The following is a 14,268-nucleotide window of genomic DNA, read 5'->3' as shown; positions in this document are numbered from 1 at the left end:
TACTTCCTCGGGGGACTTCTGGTGCCCAGAATAACCCCCTTTAGCTATCCACCCAGTTGGGGGCAAGGAGACAGCCCACCCAGAGGGGCCGGTTCAGCAGCATCTTGGAGCATCAGCCCTAAACTTGGTTTTGAAGAGACAATGGCGTTTTTCAGATGTGCTTGGCCAAGGCAGTGCCTTGCAAATTACTGCAGAGAGCTGCCGAAATAATTGATCCCTTTTCAAGAGAACATTTCTCCTATAGCTTCTGTGATCCTCTTTTGCTTTGTCTTACATTAGTATGCTGTGAATATTATCTGTTTGTAGCTATTTATACTTGTAGTAAAAAATAATGGGAAGAAATGTGCTCATTGGTTTCCGAACTGAAATATTGTACTTGACTGAGGCCATTAGCACTGAGACTTTCTGCAAAAGAGAGAACAACCCACAGAGCAGCAGTTACCAGGCTGCTGGGGAGGAGAGGAATGGGCAGCAGAAAGTCGAAGAATTGCAGAAGGGAAATCCAGATGGGAAATCTGAGTGCACAGGATCTTCCTAGAGAGTTGTCAGCTGGGCTTCAGGAAGCTGGTTCTCCCTTGGATTCTTCACTAACTAGTTCTGCAGTCCTGCAAGGACAGTCCTGCTCAGACCATTTTCTCCTTTACACAGTGAGGAAGCGAACCTCAAGAGAGTTCCCCTCACATCTAGGAAGTTTCTGCGACTCTCCATCACCCAGACAGAAGCCAGGACACATGACAGGTTGGAATCTAGACAATCATTATGGAAGCAACCACCACCAACTTTGAATTTCTTAGTATTTCCTGTTGGCCTGAACTCAGTGCTTCACAAGCATCATCTCACTGAATGTTCAGTCCTGCCTGAAACTGCATAACCTGGACCCTATTTCACTGAAGAATGAATGAAGAGATCACCCAAACCCAAACTTTGAAAGGATCCCCGTGTGCACAAACTACAGGGTAGAGTCTAAACCTGCATGAATCAGAAAGGAAACTCTCCTAGAGAGGAGGACAGACCAGCACCTCCTCTTTCTCCCACTTAGTCTAAAATCTAGCCCTGCCTCCCCGCCCCTGACTTTCTGACTTCTGATTTACCCTGACTTTACTCCTGACTTTTAAAGTACCCAAGTTTGTTTTGGGCATGGGCAGAAAGGTGACATAACATTTCAGAGTTCTGTGCCCATTATTTGAGATCAGATAAGGATTGTTAAACAGAGATCAAAAACGAATTTCCGAACAGTCATTTGCATTATGAAAAACATGAGTGTAGATATGACCAAAAGAGGGTGAGATTTAGCTCAAAGCAAGTCTTTGTAAGAGGGACATGTAAATCTTCCCATGCAAAGATGCCTACCATGTGCCACCTGCAGTTTTTCAGAGACCACCTTTGAGTCCTAAGTGTTGAGGGTTGGGGGTGAGGGCAGCAGTAGGAGAGGAAGCTCTTCCAGCAGGTGCCAGGGCCTTCTCTTCACAGCACACCAGCTCGGTTTCTTTGAGCACACTGCCCCCTCCTCTCCACCCCCAACAGGCAGTTGCTGATGACTAGCAACTGTTATAAGTGAATGGAAATTATGTGAAGAATTTAAGACATGCAGGTGACTTTTTGCCAGGAAGCTTTGTACAAATTAGAACTAGGCTCCAACATCAGCACCACAGGCCTGTGGACCAGTCCGTCATTGCTGCCTCTCTGGACATAAGCAATAGCTCTACAGTGTCAGCAGCTTATGTTCATGGGACAGTCACTCCCCAGAACTTGCAATGCCACATTTGCTAGTTCCCCTGCCTCTCACATGTGTTTATAAGACCCAGATCAATACATGCAGCCCTGTAGCACTCATTCATGGGCACAGAGTCCAAAGCAACAAGTGGAGCCATGGAAACTTTCCCAGGGAAGAATGAGTGAGACCACGGTGCTTCTTCACTGTATACACTGTCTGCTCAGTGCCCTGTGTGTGACACGGTGTGCCTGTTGCGTTTTCTGTTTGATACATCCCACCCCTCAACCCCCATACACCACCGCAGCCCTGTGTGGTGTTTCTGAGGGCACGGAGACTGTGTGTACCTGATGAAGAGAGCATGTGTGTCGGGTCAGCCTCACCGGACAGGAGATCAGTGCTGCTGCTGGACGTGTGACCAGCGCTAATGAATTCACAGTAGACATGAAATAGAGACACACGCAAAACAGTATTGATCCGTTGACAAACATGTTATGGCCCGAGGCTGGAAGGAACCTAACCCGGATGTCCCCTAGGATCTATAACACGGTACTTGCTTATTCAGCTTCTGTGGGGCTCTTCATAGAACAGGAGTGCTGTGAATATTGAGACATGCTTGTATTTGCCAACAGGAATTTTTGATGACATCTTGGGATCTTTGGGGGTAACTGCCAGGGAGGGTCCTTTGGTCTGAGTGATCTCATGCCATTTTCTGCTTCCTGGCAAACAGGAACCTACAAAACAATCCTCTAACTCCTCCTCTTCCTTCTAGGGCAGACAGATTTTCTCACTATTTCTCTCAACCAGTATGTGCCCCCCACCCCCAAATCTGCTGCTCCAAAAGACACAGAAGTGTTTGGCGTCTCTCCTCAAAAGAGCCTACCTTGGTTAAGAGGTTCAGGCATCAGTGGGCAGAGGCCGCCAGGTGGAGGATACGCCTCGGAAAGTGGCAAGGGAAGAGTTGGCTCCCCAAGGCGGTGCCTAGGGAAGCTGGCCATTTTTCTCATAGTCACCTTGAACTGTTAATGTGCTGTTTCCTCCCAGGAACTCTGAAAAGGAAGTTCAGCCCTAGCCAGAGCTTCTAATTAACTCCAAAGTTTCTACCACATCAGCAAACACCTCCAGACCACCCCAGTGTTCATTTCTCACCAGGCATAAGTCAGAAACTGATGTAAGTGAGAATGGGCACCAGAGGAAAACCGATTCCTCTATGGGAAGTGGTTCCTCTCTTTCCCCCAGCTGGACTATTTTGGGGGTCTTGTCATCTTGAGGCTACATAATGTAGATTTATGATACTCAGAATGCAAATGGCCATATTAACCTACTAAGCACCCATTACATGCTAGGATCTGTGCTCAAAGCACCATTTTTTTCTTCAAGTCAACCAAAATCTGATCTTCATAAAAGTATACAGAGGTCCTTACGAACTTTGGGACTGGGCCAAAGACTGCACATAACCTGTAGTGGGTGACTAAGGGGTAGCGGTGGGGGATGGCGGTGTTTGTGACTTAAAATGAAAATATAACATTCCAAGAGGTAGGAACATGTTATGAACTCCTAGGTTCTCAATGACCAAGGTAAATAGAAGTTTCTGTTTACCTGGGAAGAAATCTGAGCAAAGGTGAGTGCCCAAACATGAGGAGACTTAGGGGACAAGTAGGTAGGAAGGTGAGATTCAGTGAAGAAAATCAGAGATGAGCAACATAATCATTTCTGTCCTCTCCATCTGTCAATCAGAAGGAAGAGAGAGAGAGTATCAAAGGAGAAATGCGTGGCAGGCATTAAGTTGGGGTGGGGTGCATTGTAGTGGGATGTCAGCAGGCAGTAGGGGTCGAATTCTGGGGAGTGATTTGATTTAGAGATGATAATCTGATGATCAATGTGTAGATGTCAATCAAAAGCCCAGGGTTCTCGTCTACGCAAAGCAAAGAACCCCACCAAAGAAGAGAAACCCAATTTGGAAACACTGATGATTTGGGGTTAAAAAAGGAAGGCAAAGCCCAGAGTAGCGCTATACATGAAGGAGAAAAACCAGCAGAGGCCAGTGTGTGATGGAAGAGAAGGGCGCCAAGTGGACTGAACTGGTCAGTGACAGAGAAGGAAGGTTTAATTGGCCATTTATTAACCTAACAGTTTCACAGAGAAGAAGCAATGAGAGCAGAGCTTTGTGCAGAGATGCAAATTGGCTCAAGAAGTAAAGACAGGACAAATAGAGTTCATTGTGAGTTTGCTGACACTCAAAGAAAGGAGAGAGAGAAGCAAAGAGCAAGTGAGGGATGGAAAGTTCTGGAAAGTTCTAGAGGGTCTCTGCATCACCAGTTAGAAATTAACCATAGTTGATCATTGTTGACTAAAGCGACAGGGAGCACTTTTAAATTTCACATGATTAAAAATTACGCAGACAAGGTGAAAACCTCAGAGAGGGGGAACATGGTGGGAGATGAGAGAGACTCGAGGATCCAGAATGGCTGTCAGTTCCGAAGGGGATATAATTATGAGAACCAATGGATAATAGTACAATAGCAAAGGATTCAGATTCAGAAGGTTTATGGTGTTTAAGGCCTTACTAGCTTTCAACCTGGGCAAATTTCCTCCCCTCTCTAAACCTAGGTATCCTTACCTATTGCACAAAACTAAATTGCTCTACTCAAACTCTCTCACTGGTAGCAATGAAAATCAAATGAATCTTATGTCTGGGTGAAGAACATCTTAAGAATTGGAAAGTCTGTATAACTCTATGCCAGGAGCAGCCTTCTTGCTGCCTTTGCCCCTTGCTGGCTGGGGAGTCTTTTCCTCTTGAAGTACTTTTAGGGGCCATGATAAAGCTTCTAAAGTGTAGAAAGAATGTTTCTCCCTTAGGGATCTGTGTGCGTATGTGTCTGTCTGTCTGTCTCAGTCTCTGTAGAGTTCTGTGGATGGATTGGAAATAAAATATGTGTTTAACTTTTTGAAATATTGCAATGTGACTAATTTTTTTAATGATGGAGCTCCATGAAAAACTGTGAAGTGTGTGAAGGCACACTTCATTTTAGATATTTATCATGCTAGTTTAGCTTTTTGGGTAAAAATTAATTTCCCTTAAATAAAGATGGCATAAAGGGCTGGGGCAATGACTTAAAGGACTGGAGTGCATGCTTTGCATGCAAAAGGTCTGGGTTCATTTCCTGACATCGAATAGACCTCCCACCCCCCCAACCTCACCCCCACAAGCACCAAACTGACAGTAGCTCTCAGCACTACTTGGGGTGTGGTTCCAAAACAAAATGAAAAACAAAAAAAAAAGCTGACATTATACCATATCTATTAAAATTTTAGTGATCACAAGGCATCCAGACACTCACTTCCTTCCTTTAGTTACCACGTTGAATCAGCACTTCCTTCTTCATCAAAATGCCCCTCTTGTGATATTTGTGCTGCATTTGCTATATGTGTGTGAGTGTGTGTGTTTGAAATCAAAACTAAATGAAACAAAACCACCTGAGCTATGTATTCTTACCTAAAAATCTATAAACCATCTTTCTGCAGACAAATCTTCACAAATATGTTGTATTCGACCCAAAGATTGCTTAAACACAAAACAAAAACCTGGAGCCAATATTTCAAAATGGATCTATTTAATATTTAAACACATCCATGCCTCCCATCTCTTGGAACATTGGAAGAGTAGGCAACTCAAGGCAAGGTTTTTATTTGCTTGAATAAAGGTGAATGGCTCCGTCTCTGGTTCATCTCAAATCCTACTCTTTCTATTGCTTCCCAAAAGAAAATAATATTTTCTAACTTAGATACTTGGGGTAAAATGCTTGATTCTCAGCTCTTTGACAGCACTCTGTCTGCTCAGCATGGGACTCTATAGAAGTGGAAATCCAGTCTTTTCCTCTGGGTGCTTCTTTTATGATAAAGATTAAAATAAAAGCAAGTAGTTCCTTTGGGAAGTGTTTAATGCAAAGTCCCAAAGAAAATTTTGTGTCACTCCAAAAGCTGAGGCAATTGGCCAAAAGACTCCAGGAGGTTCTTTCTATACCCTCACAAGGTCAAGAAACTCTGATAACCTATGATGGAATGGAGAGACATCTGGTAGACCACTCTAAAGTTGGGAAGATAAAACACATTCTCAGTTTCATTAGCACTGATGTACTAGCCATGGCTGGTCCGTACCACATACAAGAAATTCTCAAGCAGAACATTCTTTGGCTCTTGTCAAGTGGTCTGTAGTCTGTGGAATTTCCTATTCTCCAGTCCCAGAACAGAAAGCAACCCCCGCCCACCCCCCTGACTTTGGCCGTCATGAGGTTTAAAGAGGATCATTTGTTTTCATTACAGCCCCTTGAAGCCCTTCCTTCCCTCCTCATTAATGAATTTCCAGTCTTTCATCAAAAAACAAAAACAAAAAAACAAACACAAAGAAGGACCTGACAGAGGACATGGTTAAGTGGCTGGCGCGCATGGCGGAGCGGGCTTTAGAGACAGGAGCCGGCCATTTACTGATTGCAAGGAGGGGCTGACATCCTTGGTTAGTATGCTAATTTCATCCTCTGCATTTGACATTCAGATCAGGTCCGTGCAGGCCCTCCAGAAGCCGTGAGTCCAGGGATGGGGTGGCTGTCTGCCTTGCAGCATTGAGCATTCTCGGCATGAATCACATAAATACCCAAACATTCCATCCGCTCCCACTCCACTCTCTGTCCCTCCCTCTTGGAGAGACACACAGAGCACAGAGCCACGCGCATGCCAAGCACACACACCACTTAATGCCATCGCGGGCGTGCACACACACACACACAACATACACACACACACACACACACCATATGCAGGTCTGGGAGATGCAATGGAAGATGCTGAGGCAGGTACCTGGGTCATTCCCCTTACTTAGGATCTCCTGAGCATTCTCTGCAGGGATGGTTTCTCATGCTGGGACGACTTGCCATGGGATAGGGATGAGGGGTAAAATAAGGGTGCAAAAGAAGTAAAACCCCAACCCAAAGGAGGGCACTTTATATCCAGTCCCAGAAATCCTATTTTTTTAAGGGAGAGGTTAGCAAAAAAGCTCCAGCTCCGCTGATGTGAAAGAGAACCAGATACCACAGTGAACCCAACACCCAGAAAGAAGGGAAACACCCTGAGTCCCTACTTTGGCCCTGTGTATCCAAATTCATTCCTGCCTGGTTTGGGACTCACCAAGCCTCAGCTGTGTGACACAGGAGAGGTTTCCCAGACCAGCTCCCACCTTGCAGCTCCAATGGCAAAGACAATCGCCTAGCACCTTGGCCAGGACCCAGTCCCTGGCCAGCCGTGTCTTCTCAACCTCTTCCCTCCAGCGTCTTTCTGCAACATTGCAGCAGCTTCTTGGGGACGAGCAGAACCAGCAGCTCCTGTGAGCAGAAGGCACATTTAGGGGTTGCTTTTAGTAGGCTGGAGCAATTTTTGAGCAAGCAGAAGAAGGCTCCAATTAAGAGGAAAAGGACAGGTCAGTTTTAATTGTTTGGTTTTATTTTCTCAACATCTGACATAACCAAGTCACCTGGTGTGCCGTGGGTCCTCCCTCCGGAAGCTCTGGAGGCCCCTGGTTATGTCCTCTGGAGCCCCAAAAATATTCCATCTTGGCTGAGGGACACCGGGCACTTCCTATCAGAGCCTCCGATGAGGAGCCAGGAGTATATTTCTCCTGCGAGCTGCAGACTTGATTTGCCTCGATTTTTTTTTTCCTGGTTTTGGCTCTGATCCAAGATGTTTTCCTGTCATTTCACTGTCTTTTCCGGTAATCCCTTTTTTAAACATTGCCAACAATTAGTCGATTTATCTCTCCACCACCTTCACCCCCACCCCCATCTCCACGCAAACACACAATTCCACTGCGCCCTATAGCACGCTCCTGTTTTGCCTTGGAGTCTAAGAAATTACAGCTTCTCATTAGCCGGAAAGCACGTTTGGAAACGGCTTTGTGTTTACTCACTTAGTAAGTGATGCTGGCCTTTTTAATTATTCTCCCTCCGCGTGCCATCAGAGAGCCGCAAGCTGTTCGGAGCAAACCAACGGGGCTGCATCTCCTCCGCAAGGCGGTGGAAAGAGACAGGGCTGTACTTCCCTGCCGCTGCAGGCATCCTGCCCTGTCAGCCAGCCAAGGAATCCCCCCAAAGCTCTTACGTAGGAGATACCCAAACTGCAAGGCGCTTCTCCCTCCCAGAGCAGAGTAAGTCCACACCGCACAGTTGCACCAGCAGCCGACCCCAGACAGGGCTGTGCTCCAAGCTTCCAAGATCCCTGGTACCCAACATCCGGTGCTCGCTGCCTTTTTTTTGCTTGCTGGTGCTCCCTCTTGCTCTCCCACCTGAGCCACGCCTGCATCTCTCGGCGCTCTCCTCCTTGGGTTCCTGCTTTCTGGGTGGCCGACAGCCGCAGATCCAGCCAGGAGCTGGGTCCCTCTCGCGCCTTCTGTGGGTGGTTGGTTTTTTTTTTCCCCCTGCAGCCGCCTTTGACTGCTACCTCTGCAAGGCTGGATCACCAAAGACACACGACTCCCTCACAATGAATAATCAATACAGATATTGATCTGCGGGAAATGTTTGTAAATTCCTGAAAGGGAATCAGGAGCAGGGAGGCTCGTGGGGGACGACGGACGCTGAAGGAGCACGGGCGCGGGGAGGAGGCTGCAGAACCGGGTCGGGATCCCGAGTGTCGCTGGCTCCGAGGTGACGGGACCGGAATGCGTGCGCTCGAGGCTGTGCGCGTGGGAGCGCGCGTGTGACGAGGGGCTTCGGTCTTCTCCTCTCCCTCCAGCTGCCTTCCCCCCGAAGAAGCCAGAGCCAACTCGTCGGGAGCCCCCGTCAGTGCCATGTCTTGGCTGCGGGCCAGCACTGTTTTGTTTTCATTATCACACGCTACTTTGCAATTTGCATAAATACAGGGTTATTTTTTATCGTGTCGCCCAAAAGATAGAAGAGGGGGGGAAAAACAGAAGTCTTTGTTATGTGCAAGAAGGGCTGGCTGCCTACTCATCCCGGCTAAGGATTTAGCGAGTGGGAAGGACTCCCGAAGACATGCGGGTGGAGAAGTAGTAATTGGAGAGAGAAAAAGGATGCAGCAAAGACAAAAAAAAGAGAGAGAGAGAAAAGAAAAGAGAGAGAAAAAGACGGCGGGGTGGGGTGGGTAGCAAGCTAACGATCACTGCAGGGTGCTGGGCTTGGTGGAACTGGGTGAACTGGGTGATAGGGGCCCTTTCCCTCTGTGAACAAATGGGAGCACATTAGACAAGCCAGCCAGGGGTTTGTGTCACCCTTCCCCTGGCTGGAGGGGGCACTGCAGCTTTTTTGACCCTCATGACAAACCTAAGCAGAGGAAGGGTAGCCAAAGCTGATCCCTCTGCTGCCCACCACCTCGATCTCGCCCAGATCCATCTGGTATCTCCCAGATTTACCAGTGTACATTTCCCACCACCAATGTCCCCATTTCTCCCCCAACACCCCTCCTTGCTGGCACCTTTCCTCTCTCTGTCTCTCTCTGTGTCTCTCTCTGTGTCTCTCTGTCTCTGTCTCTGTCTCTCTGTCTCTCTGTCTCTCTCTCTGTCTCTCTCTCTCTGTCTCTCTCTCTCTCTCTCTCTCTTCTCCACCTCTCTCTCCCTCTCCCTCTCCCTTGAACCTTTCCTTCGTGTCTCCTGAATTGCACAGCCCTGGACCTACTGTTGCTCCTTCCTTTGAATTTTTCATCTGCGGGAAAGTGGGCATGTGACATAGAATGACAAGCAGCCATTGGCTGTCTCCTACCTGCTCCCAGTCCTGGCTGGGCACTGGAAGCCTCTCAAAGATTTGTCCCAGGAGCAAACCAGCATATACCAGCATATATTCACATATTCTGGGGAAGTACCCCTAATTTCAGAAACAGTTTCTAGTTCTAATACACACACACACACACACACACACTCACACACACACACACCACTTCTCACCCCTTGAATTTCCTATCCTTTCCTCTCACCCACACCCACTATGGTTTTGTGACTCAGGAGTAAGATGGCCTTGGGGCCATTCTGTTCTTTTCTGCCACTTCCCTGGTCTCTTCATGGCTTGGAGACAGAAGGGACTAGGGTCACCTTCGAGACAGACATCAGGAGCCAGTTCTCTGTGTGAGGAGTCTCACCCCAGCACAGCTCCCCTGAGTACCTGCTTGCTCCCCACATGGCAGCAGCAGCTGGGGGTGCTTTTACTTACTTATTTTTATTTCCTTTCAAGTTCCTGATGAACTTCAGCAATTCATTTAGCAGAGGAACTTCTATCATATGGGCTGAGGTGCCCCCTCCTTGTCCGGGCAGAGCAGACCCACTCATAAATTCAGCCCATTCGACATCTTCCCATGACATGGGTTAATTACAGCACTAGGCCTTCCCCTGTAGGTACATAGAAATATCGGCACGAAAGAAGGGGTGAGAAGGAGTGGTTTCCTTACGCTGCCAGAGATGTGAGAGAGCAGGCCTGGTTATCCCTAATCCAGCTCGTCACATGGTCTGTGTGTGGCACAGGGCCAGATGGTCCATGCCAGTGCCCAGTGGAGATGTTTTAGAAGTGGCTAAATAATCACCCCCGAGAATTTTCTTCCTGTCATGGAGATGTTCATTGTGAAAATTCTGGATTCCTAGAGATTGACTGTTTTCCTGTCTTGAGCCTGAACTTCCCCAAAATAGTTAAACTATTCAAAAATCACTCTGTGAGGAGAAATGTCATTATCTTCATTGGTATTCCATTCCAGCAGGGTACATACAACAGTGACATTGTTGTACCCGGGCGTCTATCTACCATTTCATTCCAAATTTATCCCAACATTCATCAACTTCTAGCATCTATCTATCCATTCATCTGACTATATTCATTTATACATCAACTCTTTATTCTGTTTCCCACTCATCTATTCATCCATGTGCATCTAGCGATCCATTTTCTAGCCATGTATTGATCTATGAATATCTTTCTATTATCTGTCATCCACTTGTCTATCCATTTGTGTCTCTATTAATTCGTTTGTCTGTATTATCCATCTATCTGTTTTTCTATCTCTCCATTGATATATTCATGGATCTATCCACTCAATCATCTCGTCATTTGCTTATCAATTACCTCTTTACTTTGTGCCTTTTGTTCACCATGATCTTAGCAGAATCCCGAATTCACTTTCTTTGTCATTTTAACAGTAAATACTGCCCAGTTTCCAAATGAATTCTATAAAAGCTACATACTTGGTTCTCTGTTCCCTGGTTTAAAAGAGCTCTGCAAACTAAAACAGTTAGTGAGTAAAATCACATGATTTAAAGTGGGTTAATACTACCAGGAAAACATTTGGCCATGAGCTCCTGAAACACTTTTCTTGTTCAATCAGAGTAGGTATTTATGCTTCCTTCTAAACCATGGCCAAAAGGGGAAAATTTAAGACAGCAACTACAGGTAGTATCTATCTAACTCCATCTGTTATATCTACCAAAGACCTCATGTGGTGATCCAATTAAACTTAACTAACTTAAGAGAACTTTTATCACAAAACAAGACAGATATTGAACTCTAATGTGGCAACATGCTTGTATATGTTTGGATGGATGTATTCTGTATATAGGTTGAAGGTCAAGTTACAACTTCATGGTAATAAAAACCTTTCTCTTTACCTTTATTCAAGATATATTCAAGTCCAGGTCAAAACTTGAGGTTCCACATTTTCTGAGTGTTCCCTAGTTTGCTTAGTCCAAGTGAAATGGGTCCAACTCGTCACTCCACCTATGTTGGAGAGAAACGCACCTAGGTAAATGTTCACCTCTGATGAGGACAGGCTAAGCAACTAGACTACATTTTCTCTGTCTGGCCAAGCAGTCAATTTCAAAATGGGAGCCCAGGTCAGAATCTTGTGATGTTCATCATGGCGTAGGTCTTGTCTCTGCCAATGCTGGCCTTCTCTAATATCTGCTCATTTGTAGGCTGAATTTTTAATAAAGGAGGCAAGTTTGGTTGCTTGGGATTGTTTTGGCTACCAGGCAAGGACTCAAACCACAAATCCTCCAAAAACATGAGAAAGCTGAAAACCACCTGGTACCTTTCCTCAGGCAACTGTCACTCACCCCATCATCCACAGCTGCCTGTATTCAGTGCTCACAGGAAGGAGATTGTATGAGTGCCTGTCCTAGTCCTGAGTTCTGGATCCTACTACCTGCCATGATTTCCCTGGTGTGTACTTCCTAAGACCCACTTTTAGGGACCCACAAGGTGGGGATTTTTTTTTCCTTTTAAAATAGTCTTAAAGGATTCTTAAACTTTGGATCAAGGAAAAATGTTATGAACATGTTATTAAATGTTCATGATATGAACAGACTTGTCTTGATGCCAGTGGGGTCAGAAAATTTAAGTTTTGATAATCCCCAAACCAAGGTGGGCACCACAGTCCTACAGGTCTGGTCTAATCTGTATTCATAACAAAAGAGCGAGTGGTTAGGGATCTACTCAAAATCCAGGTTCACTGGGTTCAAATCCTGATGCCACCATGTTGGAAAGTCATGTAAGGTCTCTGAATATCATTCCATTACCTCCAATATAGAATAGAGGTTACAATAGTGACTGAATGACAAGTTTGCTGAGGTGATTAGCTGGGGGTACATGGGGACATTTGTTAGTTTAGAACCCTACAAAAGGAGGCACAGCCAAATTTGTTAAAACAGTTATTATTGTTATTCTCTTAGCATTGCTGTCTTTACTTTGCATGTTGACCTCTCTGTAATAACAGCAATTATGACTTAAATCAAATTCTTTCATTAAAAAATAGATTATCTTCTAGTCACTGGGGACTAGATTAAAGGTGGTAATTGAAGTTCCTTCTCTACTCTGGAAATCAGAAATTTTTTCTCTCTTAGAAGTGGTAAATTCTGTGCTCTCTACCTGGAGCAAAGGACCTTACATGATATTATAAAAATCCTCTAATAAATCAGCCATCTCTTCTCATTGGAGATTTGGTTCTTTCCTAACCTAAAACAATCCAGCACAAATCTTATTAAGAACCACAGGTTAAAAAGACTATTGTCAAAACTTTCTCTCTCCTTTTCTCTTTTTACTTTATTATCTCCTCATTTTTTTTGTCATTTAACTCCAATTATGAGATGCTAAGTGCTTTTGGAAATTTCATTGTTAATATCTTTTTCCAGTGCTATTAACGTAAATCAAGTTTAATAGTGTCCCAGCAAGTGTAAAAGCAATCAAAAATTCAGTACTCACGAATCATTCTGTAATTTCAGCATAAAATGTTAATAGAAATAATATCCAATACCATAAAATATCGGTAAATTCAACTTTAAATATATGTGATGAATCACTTCTCCATCCTATAGCATTCGTGTAATATTCTAGTAAGAAGTACTCAATTGGCTGAGGCATGCTCTAGTGACCACAAGTCCCCTCCTCTGCTTTCCCCTTGCCAGCCAATCCCCATAGGACAGACAGTTCAATGACAGGCGATGCTTTATCCCAGACACATTGAATTCTTACACCATCAAGAAAAAATGACCCAGAATGAGGGTGAGAAAGAAGTACAATTCACTTGAAGGAATTCAAAATAGAAAGAACAAAAGTCACCATTGAAGGCTAAGAATATTGATCATTAGCTGCAAGACCTGTGTTCTGCGCAATCAACAACGATGGTGAAAATAAATTCGTGATCTTGGGGGACTCACAGCTTATGGCACGGGCCTAGATGCCTCTCATAGAGTGTTGGGCCCAGGAAAAACAAGTCCAGGCCTGGAGTCGATCAGCTCAGTTTCTCAGTGGATTAAGCAGGGGCCCATAACCTTAATTAAGAATAACAATACTTGACACCTTTTTCTTCTCTTGTGAGCGGCTGGAGGTGGGACCTCATTCAGTGGTACTTGGAGTTTAGTCCTGGCTCTTGTTCTTGGGGGTTAATCCTAGAAGTGCTCAGGGAACCATTTGCAGTGCTGAGACTTGAACCAGGGTCAGCCATCACTTGTTTCACTTGTCTTCTCGTTGATCTTCAGTTTGCTCAAGCGGGCGCCAGTAACGTCTCCATTCGTCCCTGCCGCATGCAAGTGTAGTCCAATGATACCTGCTCGCTCCAGGAACAGGAAGGCTTCAAACCATTCATGCAGGGTTTTGACGAAGAAGTCTGAACATCTCCTTGGTGGGCGGCCATGCAGTCTTTTGAAAATCCCATGGAATCCAGTCAGTAACAGCTCTAGTCCAGCAGTCGTCTCTGAATCGCATTACATGACTGGCCCATCTGATTTTTGATGTCTTGGCAAACGAGACAGAGTCTCTGATTCTTGACCGTCGACAGAGGTCAGAACTCCGGATTCCTTCTCTCACTTGAATGAGAAGTGATACTCCTAGCATAGCTCTTTCGATTCCTCTTTGGGATATCCGAATAGGGTTCTCATCCCACTACCTCCACTACCCAGCCATCGCCACGCTCCAGGCCGCTCTCCAGACACTTGGGCCGAGCCTCACGCATAAGTGAAGCCCCACAATACCAGGTAAGCAGAACTTTGCAACCTTGGACTCTAGGCTCAACGAGACCCAGAA

At 45.5% G+C, this 14,268-nt stretch overlaps 1 long non-coding RNA gene across 1 annotated transcript; it reads right to left on the bottom strand.

Moving 5' to 3' along the window:
* Positions 1-7,182: 7,182 nt before the first annotated feature.
* LOC129406748 (uncharacterized) lies at positions 7,183-8,554 on the bottom strand. Its single transcript, XR_008631204.1, has 2 exons — positions 7,668-8,554; positions 7,183-7,479 (listed from the first exon to the last, which is right to left on the bottom strand). It is a non-coding gene; the product is annotated as an uncharacterized LOC129406748 (long non-coding RNA).
* Between the last annotated feature and the right edge of the window lie 5,714 nt (positions 8,555-14,268).

The sequence above is a fragment of the Sorex araneus genome, chromosome 8, assembly GCF_027595985.1.
Source record: "Sorex araneus isolate mSorAra2 chromosome 8, mSorAra2.pri, whole genome shotgun sequence".
Classification (NCBI taxonomy): Eukaryota; Metazoa; Chordata; class Mammalia; order Eulipotyphla; family Soricidae; genus Sorex; species Sorex araneus.
This window is presented reverse-complemented; position numbering and strand designations above follow the sequence as displayed.